The sequence below is a fragment of the Ovis aries genome, chromosome 17, assembly GCF_016772045.2.
Source record: "Ovis aries strain OAR_USU_Benz2616 breed Rambouillet chromosome 17, ARS-UI_Ramb_v3.0, whole genome shotgun sequence".
Classification (NCBI taxonomy): Eukaryota; Metazoa; Chordata; class Mammalia; order Artiodactyla; family Bovidae; genus Ovis; species Ovis aries.
Window position 1 is genome coordinate 24,558,218 of NC_056070.1, and position 21,066 is coordinate 24,579,283.

A 21,066-nucleotide genomic window follows, 5' to 3' on the forward strand; every position below is an offset into this window, starting at 1 on the left:
GGGTTCTTAGAAAAAAAAGTTTTGATAAAATCAACAAATTAGGGAGATGGAAGAAGATGGTGGAGAAGTAAGATGGCGAGAGCTCTAGCTTCCCCACAAATACATAAAAAACTCATCATGATATGGAACAACTCCTACAAAGCAACATCTAGGAGACAACAGAAGACCTCAGGCCTCCAGATGGGCAGGCTAAGCTCCCTGTAATGAGAACACAGGCATAAGTCACCTCTAACAGGAAATTAACACAAACCACCCAACCAACACTTCCCTCTAAGGGCAAAAACCAGAAGGAAGAAGTAATACAGCCCTAGAGCCTGAGAGAAGTAGACCTCAAGTGGAGCAAGTTAGAAAAAAAAATGATGAAAAAACAAAGAAATACAGCACAAATGAAAAATGCATGGCAGAAACTAACAAGACCAAATAAATAAAGAGGAAATAAACAATCTCCCTGAAAGAGAATTCAGAATAATGATAGTAAAGATGCTTGAAATATTTGAAAATAGAATGGAGAAAATGGAAGAAACTTTTAACACAGTTAATACAATCACCAAGGACATAGAAGAAATAAAGAATAAGCAAACAACAATGAATAACACAATTTCTGAAATTAAAAATACTCTGGAAGGAAACAATAGGAAAATAACTGAGGAAGAGGAACAGATAAGTGAGAAGGAGGATAGAATGATGGAAATAACTGCTGAAGAGCAGACTAAAGGGAAAAGAATGAAAAAGATTGAGGATAGCCTCAGAGACTTTGAGACAATATTAAACACATCAATATTTGAGTTATAGGGGTCCCAGAGGAAGAAGAAAGGCACTGAGAAAATTTCTGAAGAAATTATATTTGAAAACTTCCCCAACATGGGAAGTTAAGGAAATAGTGAAGTCCTATAAGTGCAGAGTCCCTAACAAGATTAACCCAAGTGGAAACACACTGAGACATATATTAATCAAGCTAACAGAGATTAAGCACAAGGAAAGAATATTAAAAGCAGCAAGGGAAATGCAACAAGTAACATACAAGGGAAATCCTATACGATTAATAGCGGATCTTACTGCAGAAATTCTGCAGGCCTGAAGGAAATGGCAGGATACATTTAAAGTACCGAAAGAGAAAATTCTACAACCAAGATTACTACTTCAGCAAAGATCTCATTCAAATTTGATGGAGAAATCAAAAGCTTTACAGACAAGAAGTTAAGAGAATCCATCTTCACCACACCAGCCTTGCCACAAATACTAAGGGACTTACATAGCCAGTAAACACCAGAGAAAAGAAAGACCAAAAAAAAAAAAAAAAAAGCCTAAACAATCAAGAAAATGCCAATAGAATAATATGTATCAATAATTACCTTAAATGTAAATGAATTAAATGCACCAACCAAAGGATACAGACTGATTGAATGGATACAAGAACAAGATCCATATATATGCTGCTACAGTAGACCCTCTTCAGACCTAGAGACACATGCAGACTGAAAGCAAAAGGATGGAAAAAGATTTTCCATGTGAATGAAAACCAAAAGAAAGGCAGAGTAGCAATCTTTATTTAAGGCAAGATAGAATTTAAATAAAGAATGTTATAAGAGACCAAGAAGGACATTACATAATGATCAAGGGATCAATCTAAGAAGACACAACAGTTGTAAATATCTATGCACTTAACCTACAAGCACCTCAAAACATGAAGCAAACATTAAGAGGCATAAGAGGAGAAATTGGCAATAGCACAATAATAGTAGGGGACTTTTAACACACCACTTACATCACTGGACAAATCACCAAAACAAAGAAACACAAACCTTAAATGAAACATTAGACCAAATGGACCTAATTGATATCTTCAATACTTCCATCCAAATGCAGAAGAATACAATTTCTTCTAAGTGCTCATGGAACATTCTTTAGGATAGACCACATCTTGGACCACAAGTCAAGCTTCAGTAAATTTAAGAAAATTGAAATTGTGTCAAGTGTCTTTTCTGACCACAATGCTATGAAACTAGATATCAACTACAGGAAAAATGCAAAAAACACAAATGCATGGATATTAAACAATGCATTACTAAATAACAAAGATATTACTGAAGAAATAAGAAAGGGAATCAAAAGATTCCTAGAAACAAATGACAATGAAATCACAGTGACCCCAAACCTATGGGATTCATCAAAAGCAGTTCTAAGAGGGAAGTTTATAGTGATACAATCATACCTCAAGAAACAAGAAAAATATTGAATAGACAAGCTAACTCTACATCTAAAGCAGCTGGGAAAAGAAGAACAAAAACCCCCAAAGTCAGCAGAAGGAAAGAAATCATAAAGATCAAAGCAGAAATAAGTGAAAAAGAAATGAAACAATAGCAAAGATAAATAAAACTAAAAGTTGTTTCTTTGAGAAGATAAATAAGACTGACAAACCTGTAGCCAGACTCATCAAGAAAAAAAGGGGGGAAAATCAAATCAACAAAATTAGAAATGAAAAAGGAGAGGTTACAACAGACAACACAGAAATGCAAAGGATCATAAGAGAATATCATCAGCAACTATATGCTAATAAAATGGATAGCCTAGAGGAAATGGTCAGATTCTTAGAAAATGTCAACCTCCCAAGACTGAACCAGGAAGAAATAGAAATTATGAACAACTGGATTACAAACACTGAGATTAAAACAGTGATCAAAAATCTCCTCAAAAAACAAAAGCCCAGGGCCAGATGGTTTCACAGGGGAGTTCTATGAAACATTTAGAGAAGACTTAATGCCTACTTTTCTGAAACTTCCAAAAAACTGCAGAGGAAGGGACACTTCCAAACTCATTCTATGAGGACACAATAACCCTGAAACCAAAACCAGGCAAAGACAACACGAAAAAAGAAAACTACAGGCCAATATCACTGATGAAAATAGATGCAAAAATCCTCAACAAAATTCTGGCAAACAGAATTCAACAACACATTAAATAGCTCATACACCATGATCAAGTTGGGTTTATTTCAAGGATGCAAGGATTCTTCAATATACGCAAATCAATCAATGTGATACACCATATTAACAAATTGAAAGATAAAAACCTTATGATCATCTCAGATGCAGAAAAAGCCTCTTACAAAATATGACATCCATTTATGATAAAAACATTTCAAAAAATGGGCATAGATGGAACCTACTTCAACATAGTAAAGGCCATACATGAAAGCCCACAACAAACATTATTCTCAATGGTGAAAAACTAAAAGCATTCCCTCTAAGGTCAGGAACAAGACAAGGGTGTCTGCTCTCACCACTATCATTCAACATAGTTTTGAAAGTCCTAGATATGGCAATTAGAGAAGAAGAAGATATGAAAGTAATCCAGATAAGAAAAGACGTAAAATCCTCACTGTTTGCAGATGACACAATACTATACATAGAAACCCAGAAGAAACTATCAGAATATTACTAGAGTTAAACAGTGCAGCAAAGTTGCAGAATACAAGGTCAATACACAGAAATCACTTGCATTCCAATATACTAACAATGAAAAATCAGAGAAATAAAGGAATTAATCCCATTTGCCATTGGAACAATAAAATAAAATATCTAGGAATAAACCTACCTAAGGAGACAAAAGACCTGTATGTGGAAAATTATAAGACACTAAAGAAAGAAATCAAAGATGACATAAACAGATGGAGAGAGACTCCATGTTCCTGGGTAGGAAGAATCAACATTGTGAAAATAACTATGTGATCAAATGCAATCTACAGATTCAATGCAATCCCTATCAAATCACCAATGGCATTTTTCACAGATCTAGAACAAAAAATTTCACAATTCATGTGGAAACACAAAATACCCCAAATAGCCAAAGCAGTCTTGAGAAAAAAGAATGGAGCTGGAAGAATCAACCTTCCTGATTTCAGGCTATACTACAAAGCTACAGTCATCAAGACAGTATGGTACTGGCACAAAAACAGAAATATAGACCCATGGAACAAGATAGAGAACCCAGAGATAAATCCATGCACCTCTGGATATCTTATTTTTGACAAAGCAGGCAAAAGTATACTGTGGGGCAAAGATAGCCTCTTCAATAGGTAGTGAAACTGGACAGCTACATGTAAAAAAAATGAAATTAGAACAGTACCTAATGCAAAAAGATAAAATCAAAATGGATTCAAAACCTAAATGTAAGACCAGAAAATATAAAACTCTTAGAGGAAAACATAGGTAGAACATTTAATGACAAAAGTCAAAGCAAAATCCTCCATGACCCAGTTCCTAGAGTAATAAAAATAAAAATAAACAAGTGGGATCTAATTAAACTTAAAAGCTTTTGCACAGCAAAGGAAACTACAAACAGGGTGAAAAGACAACCCTCAGAATGGCAGAAAATAATAGCAAGGGTAACAACTGACAAAGAATTAATTTCCAAAATATACAGCAGCTCATACAATTCAATACCAGAAAACCAAACAACCCAGTCAAAAAGTGAGAAAGGAACCTGAAGAGACATTTCTCCAAAGAAGACATACAGATGGCTAATAAAACACCAGTAAAGATGCTCAACATCACTCATTATTAGCGAAATGCAAAGAAAAACTACAATGAGATACCACCTCACACCAGTCAGAATGACCATCATCAAAAAGTCTACAAGCAAATGCTGGAGAGGGTGCAGAGAGAAGGGAACACTCTTGCATTGCTGGTGGGAATGTGAATTGATACAGCCACTATGGAAGAAAGTTGGAGGTTCCTTACAAAGCTAGGAATAAAACCACCATCAGTTCAGCTCAGTTCATTTCAATTTAGTCGCTCAGTCGTGTCCGACTCTTTGCGACCCCATGAATAACACCACGCCAGGCCTCCCTGTCCATCACCAACTCCCGGAGTTCACTCACACTTGCGCCCATCGAGTCCGTGATGCCATCCAGCCATCTCATCCTGGGTCGTCCCCTTCTCCTTCTGCCCCCAATCTCTCCCAGAATCAGAGTCTTTTCCAATGAGCCAATTCATCGCGTGAGGTGTCCAAAGTACTGGAGCTTCAGCTTTAGCATCATTCCTTCCAAAGAAATACCAGAGTTGAGTGAAAAAGTTGGCTTAAAGCTCAACATTCAGAAAACGAAGATCATGGCATCTCGTCCCATCACTTCATGGGAACTAGATGGGGAAACAGTGGAAACAGTGTCAGATTTTATTTTTGGGGCCTCCAAAATCACTGCAGATGGTGACTGCAGCCATGAAATTAAAAGACGCTTACTCCTTGGAAGAAAAGTTATGACCAACCTAGATAGCATATTGAAAAGCAAGACATTACTTTGCCGACTAAGGTCCATCTAGTCAAGGCTATGATTTTTCCTGTGGTCATGTATGGATGTGAGAGTTGGACTGTGAAGAAAGATGAGCGCCGAAGAATTGATGCTTTTGAACTGTGGTTTTGGAGAAAACTCTTGCGAGTCCCTTGGACTGCAAGGAGGTCCAACCAGTCCATTCTGAAGGAGATCAGCCCTGGGATTTCTTTGGAGGGAATGATGCTGAAGCTGAAACTCCAGTACTTTGGCCAACTCATGTGAAGAGTTGACTCATTGGAAAAGACTCTGATGCTGGGAGGGATTGGGGGCAGGAGAAGAAGGGGACGACAGAGGATGAGATGGCTGGATGGCATCACTGACTCGATGGATGCGAATCTGGGTGAACTCCAGGAGTTGGTGATGGACAGGGAAGCCTGGCGTGCTGCGATTCATGGGGTCACAAAGAGTCGGACATGACTGAGTGACTGAACTGAATTGAACTGAACCCCATTGTTTATTGCAGCACTATTTACAGTAGCTAGAACATGAAAGCAACTTAGATATCCACTGACAGATGAATGGATGAAGAAATTGTGGTGCATCTATACAATGGAATAATACTCAGCCATAAAAAGGAACATGTTTGAGTTCATTCTAATGAGGTGGATGAACCTAGAGCTTATAGAGTGAAATTAAGTTAGAAAGAGAAATATAAATACTGTATCAGTTCAGTTCAGTGGCTCAGTCATGTCTGACTCATTGCGACCACATGAATTGCAACATGCCAGGCCTCCCTGTCCATCACCATTTCCGGGAGTTCACACAAACTCACATCCATCAAGTTGGTTATGTCATCCAGCCATCTCATCCTCTGTCATCCCCTTCTCCTCGTGCCCCCAATCCCTCCCAGCATCAGAGTCTTTTCCAATGAGTCAACTCTTTGCATGAAGTGGCCAAAGTACTGGAGTTTCAGCTTCAGCATCAGTCCTTCCAATGAACACCCAGGGCTGATCTCCTTTAAAATTGACTAGTTGGATCTCCTTGCAGTCCAAAGGACTCTCAACAGTCTTCTCCAACACCACAGTTCAAAAGCAGCAATCCTTTGGTACTCAGCTTTCTTCACAGTCCAACTCTCACATCCATACATGACCACAGGAAAACCATAGCCTTGACTAGATGGACCTTAGTCGGCAAAGTAATGTCTCTGTTTTTGAATATGCTATCTAGGTTGGTCATAACTTTCCTTCCAAGGAGTAATCGTCTTTTAATTTCAGGCTGCAGTCACCATCTGCAGTGATTTTGGAGCTCAAAAAGATAAAGTCTGACACTGTTTCCACTGTTTCTCCATCTACTTCCCATGAAGTGATGGGACCAGATGCCATGATCTTCGTTTTCTGAATGTTGAGCTTTAAGCCAACTTTTTCACTCTCCTCTTGCACTTTCATCAAGACGCTTTTTAGTTCCTCTTCAGTTTCTGCCATAAGGGTGGTGTCATCTGCATATCTGAGGTTACTGATATTTCTCCCGGAAATCTTGATTCCAGCTTGTGCTTCTTCCAGTCCAGCGTTTCTCATGATGTACAATACATATAAGTTAAATAAGCAGGGTGACAATATACAGCCTTGACATACTCCTTTTCCTATTTGGAACCAGTCTGTAGTTCCATGTCCAGTTCTAACTGTTGCTTCCTGACCTGCATATAGGTTTCTCGAGAGGCAGGTCAGGTGGTTTGGTATTCCCATCTCTTTCAGAATTGAAAACTATGGATCACAGTTTATTGTGATCCACACAGTCAAAGGCTTTGGCATAGACAATAAAGCAGAAATAGATGTTTTTCTGGAACTCTCTTGCTTTTTCCAAGATACAGCAGATGTTAACAATTTGATCTCTGCTTCCTCCGCCTTTTCTAAAACCAGCTTGAACATCAGGGAGTTCACAGTTGACATATTGCTGAAGCCTGGCTTGGAGAAGTTTGAGCATTACTTTACTAGCATGTGAGATGAGTGCAATTGTGCAGTAGTTTGAGCATTCTTTGGCATTGCCTTTCTTTGGGATTGGAATGAAAACTGACCTTTTCCAGTCCTGTGGCCCCTGCTGAATTTTCCATATTTGCTGGCATACTGAGTGCAGCACTTTCACAGCATCATCTTTCAGGATTTGAAACAGCTCCACTGGAATTCCATTACCTCCACTGGCTTTGTTCATAGTGATGCTTTCTAAAGCCCACTTGACTTCACATTCCAGGCTGTTTGGCTCCAGGTGAGTGATCACCATCGTGATTATCTTGATCATGAAGATCCTTTTTGTACAGTTCTTCTGTGTATTCTTGCCACCTCTTCTTAATATCTTCTGCTTCTGTTAGGTCCAGACCATTTCTGTCCTTTATCAAGCCCATCTTTGCATGAAATGTTCCCTTGTTATCTTTAATTTTCTTGAAGAGGAATCTAGTCTTTCCCATTCTGTTGTTTTCCTCTATTTCTTTGCACTGATCATTGAGGAAGGCTTTCTTATCTCTCCTTGCTATTCTTTGGAACTCTGCATTCAGATGCCTATATCTTTCCTTTTCTCCTTTGCTTTTCACTTCTCTTCTTTTCACAGCTTTTGTAAGGCCTCCCCAGACAGCCATTTTGCTTTTGTGCATTTCTTTTCCATGGGGATGGTCTTGATCCCTGTCTCCTGTACAATGTCATGAACCTCAGTCCATAGTTCATCAGGTACTCTATCTATCAGATCTAGTCCCTTAAATCTATTTCTCACTTCCACTGTATAATCACAAGGGATTTGATTTAGGTCATACCTGAATGGTCTAGTGGTTTTCCCTACTTTCTTCAACTTCAGTCTGAATTTGGCAGTAAGGAGCTCATGATCTGAGCCACAATCAGCTTCTGGTCTTATTTTTGCTGACTGTATAGAGCTTGTCCATCTTTGGCTGCAAAAATATAATTAGTCTGATTTTGGTGTTGACCATCTGGTGATGTCCATGTGTAGAGTCTTCTCTTGTGTTGTTGGAATGTGGTCCACATTCCAACAACACAATGTTGGAATGACAGAATATGGTCCACTGGAGAAGAAAATGGCAAACCACTTCAGTATTCTTGCCTTGAGAACCCCATGAACAGTATGAAAAGGCAAAATGATAGGATACTGAAAGAGAAACTCTCCAGGTCAGTAGGTGCCCAATATGCTACTGGAGATCAGTGGAGTAATAACTCCAGAGAGAATGAAGGAATGGAGCCAAAGCAAAAACAATACCTAGCTGTGGATGTGACTGGTGATAGAAGCAAGGTCTGATGCTGTAAAGAGCAATATTGCATAGGAAGCTGGAATGTTAGGTCCATGAATCAAGTCAAATTGGAAGTGGTCAAATAGGAGATGGAAAGAGTGAATGTCAACATTCTAGGAATCAGTGAACTAAAATGGACTGGAATGGATGAATTTAACTCAGATGACCACTATATCTACTACTGTGGGCAAGAATCCCTTAGAAGAAATAGAGTAGCCATCGTGGTCATCAAAAGAGTCCGAAATGCAGTACTTGGATGCAATATCAAAAACAACAGTATGATCTTTGTTCGTTTCCAAGGCAAACAATTCAATATCACAGTAATCCAAGTCTATGCCCCAACTAGTAATGCTGAAGAAGCTGAAGTTGAATGATTCTATGAAGACCTACAGGACCTTTTAGAACTAACACCCCAAAAAGATGTCCTTTTCATTATAGGGGACTGGAATGCAAAAGTAGGAAGTCAAGAAACACCTGGAGTAACAGGCAAATTTGGCCTTGGAATACGGAATGAAGCAGGGCAAAGGCTAGTAGAATTTTGCCAAGAGAACGCACTGGTCATAAATATTCTATACTGACACATATATATGGAATCTAAAAAGATGGCACTGGTGAATTTATTTTCAGGGCCCACAACTGAGAAACAGACAGAGAGAACAGATCTATGGATATGAGGGGAGCAGAGGAAGGAGAAGGGGCGATGTATAGAGAGAGTAATATGGAAATTTACAATACCATATGTAAAATAGATAGCCAATGGGAATTTGCTGTATGACTCAGGGAACTCATACAGGGGCTCTGTGATAGGCTGAAGGGTGGAATGGAGAGGGAGATGGGAGGGATATTTGGGAGGCAGGAGGGGACATGAGTGTACCTATGGCTGATTCTTATTGATATATAACCGAAAACCACAAAATTCTGTAAAGCAATTATCCTTCAATTAAATTTTTTTAAATATACAAATTAAATATGGATAGTTTAAGCAGTAAACTGATTTATTAAATTATATTAAGCAGTGTTCAGAACTTCTTGGAAGTTTGAAGGAATCAATGCTTTCCTGCACTCACTACTGCTGCTACCATTGATGTGGAACTAGGCTTGCTAATACTGAGAATCTGTCCTCTCTACAGATAACTCTGACACCACTAAGTGCCGATAATCTGCTCCTCATCTTGCCAACAAACTTGTCCTAGAAAAGCCTATTTCTTCACGCTGGTCACTTCTGAATTAAATTCTTTATGTGGTGTTCTCTTGGGAAATTGTCACATATGTATGATTTCACCGTAAAGGGAAATGGGTACTTACATCTGACTTTTCTATGTTAGGAGCATGTCAGATTGAATATATAGTCATTTCTCCAAATGTTGAAAAGATTATTCAAAAGATGAGACAGTCATGAATATGGAAAATACCCTAGACGACAACACCACAAACAACAAAATAACACGAGGAAAAAAAAAAAAAAACTAATCAACCTACAACTGAGTGCCAGTAAATAAGATTTATTCCTATTGATGTAGGCAAGCAGCATTAACATCTCAAGAATGGACATGCAGTGATACAACATGAAGCATCATGTGCTCTCAGTATGAGTGTACAATCAGGAAATGAAGGCTAGACCTAATTCCCATTCCTTTGCTGGTCAGTTTCTTTGAGGTTTAGATGATAAATGCCTTGCATCACATCTTTCAGTCAGTAATTTAGAAAGCATTTATTTCCAAGATTAGTAACATCTGAAAATAAAAATCATTCTTCCATAACTTGTTCAAAGTGATTAAACCACTGACTTGTTTGGGAAAACAGTGCTAGGAGAATTACTGAAATAAAGAAAAAAAAAAAAAGACTCAGATGCTGGAAGAATTAATGAACAAACATTTGTTTCATTTTTAGAAATACAGTAGTGCATAAAGCAACTTAACTGCCTTCTGTGTTTCTAAGGAAGTTGAAAATTATTCCCTCACACTTAAAACTTTTTTTTTAATGTATTGGCATATAGTTGCTTTACAATGTTGTGTTAGTTTCTGCTGTACTGCAAAGTGAATCTGCTATATGTATACATACATCCCTCTTTTTCAGATTTGCTTCCCATTTAAGTCACCAAAGAGCATTGAGAAGAGTTCCCTGTGCTAAACAGTAGGTTCTCGTTAGTTTAATCTGTTTCATGCACAGTGATGCATATATGTCAATCCTAATTTCCTAATTCATCCCATCCTCCATTCCCCGCTTTGGTATCTATAAGTCTGTTCTCTGTATCGGTGTCTCTATTTCTGCTTTGCAAAAATGTTCAAATGAACCATTTTTCTAGATTACACATTTAAGTGATAGTATATAATATTTGTTTTTCTCTTTCTCACTTACTCCACTCGGTAGACAGTCTCTAGATCTGTCTACATCTCTGCAAATGGCACTATTTCATTCTGTTCTATGGCTGAATATTATTCCATTGTATATATGTGCTAACACTCTTATTAAGTATGCAATTATTCAGTAAAAACATGTGAAATCATAGTTGCACAACACAGCTGTGCAGTTAGAAGGGAACCCTCAACTCCTAGGTATAACATATAGCATCTGTTTAAATCATGTTGTGTGAATTACATTTGACATGGAGGAATATGGGGCAAAAACATCCAAATTTTTAGTAAATATAGTATAAGATTGGAATGGTGATGCTGAATAAATAATGTAATTTTTAGGTAAACTCCAAATCATTATTTTCTCTTACTGATGAAGAATGGAAAATAATAATAACATGACGTAAGAACAGCTAAACAATCTGGTTAGCCAGTATCTTTGAAGTTAATTAGCAGATATTGATGACAATGGTCATATGGATCCCAGCTTTGGATATGACATTAAACATTAAACTGCTTTAAGTCTCAGTTGCCCTACCTATAAAAATGCTGTAATGGTACTTAACTCACAAGAATTTTGTTAGAATTAATCAACATTCTTAACATATAGCAAATAATAAATAGTACATCATTATTTCATCATTATCATTGTTAATAACATACATTACCACATGTATTGAAATAATGATGAAGAGTAAACACTCTATAGTGAAGAAACAAGTGTATCAAATCTCAGTATTCTGTAAGTGATAAATGAATGAATCAAATAGGATTTTTCTGACCACTTGATATGGGCATATAAAATGAATAACCTCATTTACACATTTCTTTTTTAAAAATTAGAAATCTGCAATTAGAACATTTTGATTTCAGACCATTGCAAAATAAAATAGACTTGAATGTGTGTGTTATTTTTTCTTCTAGTTAATTGTTCAAGAAGTATTATGGTCAGAAAAGAGTGGTTCCCATTGATTCATCAGAACTTGATACATCTAGCTAGACATTATAGCTAAAAAGTGTGACCCTTGCTTGTATCATGTACATAATATAAAGATGGCTTCAGCCCTCAGTAGGGACAAAACTTCTTTAAATGAAAAGGTACAATAATGCAAACAAGTTTTATCATAAAATAAAACATGAATTCTAGTGCTAAAATGCTAAGGTTTGCAGCTCTAAGAGTTGTATTTTAGAAAATATGTTCACATAGTTTCAATAAATTATTCACCATTAATCTATAATTTTAAATTTTAATAAAAAAATTGTGTTTACAAATAGGTTAGTAACCAGACACTGTCTATAGTTCAATCCTAATAATAAGATTATGAGGAGCTAAAAACACCCTCCTGTATTAATGAGGAAGCAGATTTCACAGGAGCTATTTTAACCAATATCACACAAAGTACAGAGGCAAAAAACAACTTAAAATCTGGCTTCAAGCACTGCCTTGGCTTTGATACCTTTCTGATGCATGCATTCAACAGTGACATCAACATTCTCATCAGTCATTTTGAAATGTCAATTTATCAACTAAAATACCATGCCTTAATTGATGAAGCAACATAGAACTGAAGAGCTAAGTATCTAAGCTCCAAATATTTCAAGTTTCCAGACTATGAATTCTGGCTCTGCCCCTCATATCTCTATAAATTTGGCCAAGTTTACCTCTGTGCCTTTGTTTATCTTCATTTATTTATTACATATTTATACAAGTCAACGTGTTGATTTTCCTTTTTACTTTTTTTAAATGAAGTATAATTGATTTACAATATTATATTAGTTTTAAGTGTACTCCATAGTGATTATTTTTTCTTTTTTAATATAAATTTATTTATTTTAATTGGAAGTTAATTGCTTTACAATATTGTATTGTTTTGCCATACATCAACATGAATCTGCCACAGGTATATATGTTGTACAGTATATCCTTGTTTCTTATCTATTTCATGCATAGTAGCTCATATCTGTTAATCCCATACTGCTAGCTTACCTCTCCCATCAACCCTCTTCCCACTGGGCACCACCAATTTGTTATTTCTATGTAAGTCCATTTCTGTTTTGTTATATACATTTGTTTATCTTTTAGATTTCACATATTAGTGATAATGTAGAATAGTTGTCTTCCTCTAACATATTTCACTAAATATAATACTCTCTAGGTCCATCCATGTTGTTGCAACAGCAAAATTTCATTCTTTTTTATAGCTGAGTAACTTCATTACACACACACACGCACACACACACACACACATTTCTTCTTTATCCTTGCATTGTTGATGGACACTTGGGTTTCTTCCATATCTTAACTATTATAAATTATGTTCTTATGAATATTAGGGTACATGTATTTTTTTTTCAAATTAGTGGTGGAGTTTTTAGAGAAATATAAACCCCACGGACGGAGAAGCCTGGTAGGCTGCAGTCCATGGGGACGCTAAGAGTCAGACACGACTGAGCGACTTCATTTTCACTTTTCATTTTCATGCATTGGAGAAGGAAATGGTAACCCAGTGTTTTTGCCTGGAGAATCCCAGGGACGGGGGAGCCTGGTTGGCTGCCGTCTATGGGGTCGCACAAGTTGGACACGACTGAAGAGACCTAGCAGCAGCAGCATACCCAACAGTGATATTGATGGACCATGTGCTATGTCTACTTTTAGTTTTTTGAGGACCTTCCATACTTTTTTCTACAGTGGCTGCAGTGTTGAACATTTTTTCATGTGCCTGTTGGCCATATGTTTATATTCTTTGAAACAATGTCTATCCAGGTCTTCTACCCAGTTTCAGTTGGATTGTTTGTTATTTTGATATTGAGTTTTATGTGTCTTTTGCCTATTTCCTTTGCTGTGCAAAATTTTTAAGTTTAATTAGGACCCATTTGTTTATTTTTGCTTTGATTTCTTTTCCCTAGGGCTTTGCTAGTTTGGGAGCAGAGGTTATTATTATTAATCTGTGTCCCTGATAGAAGTGGGCTTCTACTTAGAAAGCTTTCCTTTATTTTCTTCAATTGTGATAGTGCTAAAGGAATATGATAAGTTAAATACTCAGATGGCTGAATTCCCCCAGCTTCTTGTCCTGTCACATAATTTTCATGGCCACAAATCAGATCTTATGCATAAACAATAGTTCTGACTATTTTCTCTCTGGTAGTGCGAAAAATTGTGTATTGGGAGAACTAAAGCAAATACGAAAGCCTATATAATCATTAAGTTTATATTCTCTAAGATAGTCTTTCAAATAAATAAATAAATCTTAGGCCAAATTAATTTTTCCTATATTGCAGTAGATAAAAAAATATATGCTTTGTAAGAATGGAGAATGGAGGGAACTGAAAAATTAAGTGAAGTAAAGGGCAGTGCAAACGAGGAAGAAAATTGATAATCATAAAAGGTAATTCTTAAAGTTTATTGAAGTATAATTTTAGAAATAAGTTTGTTGATAGAAATATATTGCTACACTAAGAAGACAAGTTTTGATTAAGATGAAAATAATATATCATTTTCTATGTCTTCATACACTATAACTATGAACACTTCAATGACAATTTTAGGACTGAATTTAAATTCTATATTTTGATGTTATTAGAAGAAATATTAAATAAGTAATTAAATAGTAAAAAATGGAGGACCCATCAACCCCAAGCATATACAATTTAAAAAATAAGCTTTCTATTACATGCAGTCAATCTTTATCAAAATCCATAGATTTATTAAGTTCAGTTACATTGTACTACCAGCTTTTGTAAAATTTAGGCAATAGTTTTCTTAACACATTTTATAAACTATAGTTTATTTTAGTGTTTATTCAGAAATAATCTGGAAAATACATATGTTTTAAACTATACCAGGGCAAAGTAATACTTCTTTTCTTTTCTTTTTTTTCCTTTTCTTTATCTTTTTTTTTTTTTTGATAAATGACTTGGAGAAGGCCTCAGCAAAAAGATACCAAATCTTAAAATTTATTATTGTCAATAGTCTGCATGACCTTTACTTTAACTGCATCTTGGCTGTCAGTAATAATCCAAGGCTGCACTTTCAATGATAAAATGAAAGACTTTGCATATTGAATCTCTGGGTCTCCTTGAAAGTGTTCGAATATCACAGTCATTTATTCCCATTGTCAGAGCAAGGTCCATTATGAAAGCCCATTCGTCTTTACTTGAAGATAAAGAGCGGAGAAACTCCACTTCTGCCTTGAATCAAGTACTAACTACTTCAGAGCCCTCAGATATATCAACATGCTGACTTGCTGTAGGTATGAGATCTCTCTTTCTGTCTTTCTTTTCCTTTCTTGGCTCTGGGAACTGGTTCTTTAAGAGTTTGCTTTATCTTTATAATATACAATTTCAGTGGCACATAAAATAATGCTTCATCACATACCTGAAAGTGTCTTTTAAACTGAGAGCTTTTTTGTTTGTCTGATTTTGTCTGTTTGGTCATTCATTTTTCCCAGCTTAAACTGACAAGCTATATTACTCACAGAATTTTTAATAAAAGCTAGCTTTGCTGTATGGAGTAATAGTACCAACATGAATCATAATAATACCTTTTAAAAATATACAATTTCAAAATTTTACATTGAGATAGGGACAGATTTTATTTATAATTAAAATTTTTATTTAATAATTGGGCAGAAGATAAGTGAAGTGTTAGTTGCTCAGTCATGTCTGACTTTTTGCAATGTCCTGGACTATAACCCATCAGGCTCCTCTGTCCATGGGATTTCCCAGGCAAGAACACTAGAGTGGGTTGTCATTCCTTTCTCCAAAGGATCTTCCTGACCCAGGGATTAAAATTGGATCTCCTGCATTGCAAACAGATTCTTTACCATCTGAGCTACCAGGGAAGCCAAATTAATTGGGCAGAAGATAGGAATTATCTAAATATTGCATAGAACTAATTAATATATACAGAATAAACATAATAAATAAAATGATAAATGTACCATTAGATGATGCATTTGCCCCAAACTCTAAGTCAGATAAATATGACCACTAATAATTCTGTCAGGACTTCCCTGATGGCTCAGACCGTAAGGAATCTGCCTGCAATGCAGGAGACCCAGGTTTGATCCCTGGGTCAGGAAGATCCCCTGAAGAAAAGAATGGCAACCCACTCTAGTATTCTTGCTTGGAAAATTCCATGAAGAGAAGCCTGGTGGGCTACAGTCTATGGGGTTGCAAAGACTCAGACAATGACTGAGAGACTAAGAATTCTCTCACAGGGAATCACTATTGTCCTAGAATCATCATCTGAATAACTTCAAACCAAGAACTTTATTTTGACTGCTTCACTCCCTATTCCAACAGAAAAACTTACATCTCAGATTTTCATCTTAGACTTCTTCAAGGTAGAGAAAGTAAAGATTGAAATAATTTTAATTTGTCAAATACCTTACCTAGCTGGATACTTGACATTCAAATGAATGTAAAAGAGAAGGAACATTTCCAGGCCTTCACTGGAGGAAAACAGACAGAGGATGAGATGGAATTTTCTGGGGCTACTGTATCAAATGACTAAAACCTTGGTGTCTTCAAACATCTAAATTTATTCTTTCATAGTTCTAGGGGCCAGGATTCCAAAACTAAGATGTCAAAGGCCTTGATGTCACTAGAGGTTCTAGGGGAGAATCCATCCTTGTCTCTTCTAGATTCTGGTGGCTACAGACATCCTTTGACTTTTGGCCTCATCACCCCAATCAGTACCTCTATCTTCACATCACCTTCTGGTTGGTATTTGTGTTTAATCTCTTCTGGCCCTTCTTATAAGGATCCTTCAGATGACCTTTATGTTCACCCTGATAATCTAGAGTGATCTCCTCATCTCTATATCCTTAATGTAATCATATTTGCAAAGATTTTATTTTTCCAAATAAGGGCACATGTACAAGTTCTAGGGACAAGGACATAAAATTATCTTTTGGTTATGTATGGCATTTTTTCGATTTACCCCAGGCTATTTACTATTGTTGTCATGATAGTGAAAGGAAAAACAACGTCTGAATGGTGATCTTTTTACACAGCTTCAGTTATGATGAAATATATGTCCTCACATATGCCCAATCTTTGAAGTAGTAAAAAGAGGTTTTGGAGAGCACTGACAACTTCTTTATGCTATAGTGAAATTAATATTGAGTGTTTTCAAAGTACTAAATAACTTAGAATATTATGGAGATTTTTTAACAACTTTCAAAAGCTCCCTTTAGAATATGAACATATTTACTTGGCTCTGAGTGATGCAAAGCAAGAATGCAGAAAACAACTATTTTTACTTTTCTTAATATTTTATGCAGAAATATTGCAAAATAAATAAATGTGAGATTGCATATGTTAACATCTAATACAATTGACTGGCTAGTATATGTCAATGGCAAGGGTAAGTAAGAGGTGGTTTGTTCAGTAATGTTTAATAATGTTTGAATTGATTCTTGGGAAAAAAGCACTTACATTCATTTTCTGTATGTAATGATAACTCTTTAAAAATGTGAATTAATTTAATTAGCTGGCAGTCCTTGATTGTACCTTTCAAAAAAAAAAAAAAAGCACTTTCTATAATGCTTTTGTATTTCTTTGAAGAGCCAAACTAAATTACTTTGATGCAAAAGTCGACAAGGAGAGCTTATCTGCTAAAATGCAAACTCGGGATGCTTTTCTATAGCTATTCTTGGGCACACTCAAATCAAGCTTTTTGAGTCCTAGATTGGCTGCCTCAAAAACCCCCTTATTTACATAAACTCTGGGACTGTCACAGTCATCTCCATTGTGCAGTGGAGTTTTGTTTTTTTTTTTTTTCCTGTATGCATTCTGATTAGACTTGTGCAAAAATGCATAAATTTCTCATCCAATCAAAGACTGACCTGAGGGATACTGGCAGGGAGTAGGCAGAGTAGGAGATTACTTAATTGGCCATTCCTTTTTAACTGCAGTAGTTATTTGGATGAAATGAACCAGATCTTAAAGAGGGCAGCAGTATTAGTCTAAATAGAATAGACTGCCTTTGACTCTGCCATAAGATACTGCCCTAAGAAACATACAAAGAATCACTGGGAATAGAAGATCAAAGATCATTGTGGGTATTTTTCTAGAATATAAAACAAGTAAGATAGCTCAATGAATATGTGAATTTTTTACATTCTATAGCAACATATTTGTTATAAAGTAACTTCCTAAGGTAATAGATTCATTACAATTTATGTCTTTAAGCCCTATCAGATTATATTGGAGAAGGAAAGTTTTGACAGTAAGGATAAGTACTATAGATTATTTAAAATTTTAGTTATCATGTCAGATGTCTGGATAGCACTTGATAATAGAGCATACTCAAGAAGAAGGTAAAAATCCCCATGGTTTCCTTGCATTCTATTTCAATTATATGTGAATGTATTCAAGGTCATTTTGAACTGTGGAATGTAAAGAAGAAAGATGATAATATATAAAATGTATTAAGAGCAATACTACCCCTATAATTATCATGATAATGTAAGTATTCTTAAATGATTATTACTTCATTTATTAATAGAAAACACACATATTATAAAAGAGTTTTCCCTTAATCTGATAAGAAAGGGAAGCCCTTAATGACTATCATTTTATGAAATACCAGCAGGAATTTTTTAAATTTTCAAATCTTACCAAAGCTAGAATTATCTAAGGTCAAATCATGGAATATTATCAATTAAAATGATATGTGTTGTTACAAAATAAAAGCAAGGGATACATATTTTGGAAGCAAATTTGCAACATACCTGTGTGAAAATTATTTGAATAGTACAGTAATTATTAAATGAGAGTTATAAAATGTTAAATTATATTGAAAATTATTTTATTGGTAATACAAAGGCATAAATGAACATTATATGGCATGTGAATAAGTCTTACTTTAGGTTATGACAAACTGAAAGATATGTTTAAAAAAGTCATCACTGGACAAAAGTTAAAGAAATAAAGTGAGATTTTATTCGGAAACTATTCCAATGAGGGAAAAGAAAATTCAGTAGAGAACTGGGTTCAGTTTTGAATATGACAAAGGGAAGAAGGGATTTATAGCCAAGGAACAGGGTTGGGGGTGGTCAGAGAATGTAAAATTACTAAAAGGAGAAATCAAAGGTTGAGGGGATTCTTCTAGACTGACAAAACAAGATTCTTGCTGAAGGCAGGCTAGAGAGATCAAATATCACCTGGATGGTCATGGAGGATGAGAGATGTGATTAGACTAGTGATCAGATATCAAGCGTGGGAGATTCACTCCAACTTAGTGAGATTCTTGCTAAAACTGGGATGTCTCAGCCTGGCAAGGAAGAGACCTAGTGGAGAAGAGAATCAGAAGAGACTGACTAAAGTTTAATCAAGGAGAACGTCATCTGCATCTATACTGACCTTGTGTGAGCTATCCTTTCTGTGAATATGAAGAGAGGGAAAGGAGGAGAGCAAGCTTGCCATATATATATATATATATATGTGTGTGTATATGTAATTCAAAAGTTTAAAAGTGCCTTAATTTTTAAGTGGAGTCAGTCAAACTACAAAGCAAGATTTCTAAATTGGGAACCTACATTAAAACTGGAAACACTGAAGAGGAAACAATAGAACAATAAAACTAGCTTCCCTGAAGGACTAATTGGACCATTAGATGCTCATACATAACCTGAGGCCCTAATTACCTGTGCTTTATATAGAAATTTCTGCCTGAGAAGACATCAGTGGATTCCTTATCTAAAGGTATTATTACAAAATATTTAGCTTGTATGAAGAAAAGTGCTTGTCTTTTCCAGAAAGAAAATTAGATAGCTGTGCAGAATACATTTTGCCTTCTGTCTGTGCGCCTCTGCCATGATTTATTTTTTTTAATTTTCTTTTTCTATGTTTTTCACATTTTCATTATTCTCTTCCTTCCTTTCATTCTTTTTGGAAATATTTCAAGTTGAAAGGAGAAACCAAAAAGGGATAACATGACTTTTGTTGATTACAATCTTTCATCAGAAAATGTCAATCTAGAGTTCTTTCGAAATTTTCTCTCATCCATGCCTTCAACCCTCAGACCTACAACCTCCTTCCTACTTAGCTCATCATTGCACTAATGTTACTCTCAAACAGTCACAGGAATAAGAATACAACAAAACCTTTTCTTCCTATCCACTATCCTTCTCTTATTTCTCAAACAGCAAAAAAAAAGAAAAAATTAAACAAATATATTTCATGATTACTGCTTTCAGTTCATCATTTTCCACTACTTTAAAATTCAGTAATTATTGGCTTCTATTTCAAGCTTTCACTGAATTAGTGGTCATTAAAGACCTCCTACTATTAAGTTCAGTTCCCAGTTGGCATGTTACTCCACCTCAGTAGCTTTTAGAATGGTCATCTAATCTCTGCTCTGAAGCTTGATTTTTATTTTAAATTTTTGAACACTACTCATTCTCAGTTCTTCTGCTTTGGTAACTATTTCTTTTCATTCTACTTTATAGGCTACCATATCTTTTACTATGTTCAAATATCATTGATCATGAATATTCTCCAAACTTTCCTCTTTGTAATCGAGATTTACTCTCTGAGTGATCAAAGCTACTACTACAGCTTTAGCAAATACCTGTTATGTTAAAGAGTGAAAACCCTCAGTCTTTATTTGAGGCTCCAAAATCATATATGCCCCCATATAGTCATAATCCTTCACAGAGGTTTCTCACTCATTTACTTTCTATAAAAGACACTAGTCATTTTTTAAAAAATGTGTTCTTCAGCCAACTAACATCTGAAAGCACTTTTTATTTGAGCAGAATACACTAGATGCTTTCTTGGGTGGCGGGGCAGGATTTTGTCTACTAGGAATGAAGCTGAATATCTCTCCTTGATACTAATCTATGTATGATATGTTATATAGATTGGATGGTTACTTAGCTTTCATTGAAATTTGACTCCATAGTGAATAGCAAGGAAATTCATTAAAAAAAAAAAAAAAAGTCAGTTACAGTGGTGCAGGAGGCTGAGATAGCACCTAGAGACCACCAGCAGGCATGCATGGCACAGTGTTGTGTAAACTTTCACTGCCTGACATTCAAAGATTTCTGCCAATTTTGTGAGCCTAGTTCCATAGATGTCATTGATTTCGTAACCCAGTCAATAAGATTCCAATAATTTCATTATTCTGTTTAAAAACAACAGTTTTTATT

At 35.7% G+C, this 21,066-nt stretch overlaps 1 long non-coding RNA gene across 1 annotated transcript in view; it reads left to right on the top strand.

Annotated features, from left to right (window-relative positions):
* The first annotated feature begins 15,097 nt into the window (after window positions 1-15,097).
* LOC105602770 (uncharacterized) overlaps window positions 15,098-21,066 on the top strand; it is a 115,087-nt gene continuing 109,118 nt past the window's right edge. Inside the window, exon 1 of the long non-coding RNA XR_001021520.4 lies at window positions 15,098-15,156. This is a non-coding gene — a long non-coding RNA (uncharacterized LOC105602770). The remainder of the gene's footprint in view (window positions 15,157-21,066) is intronic.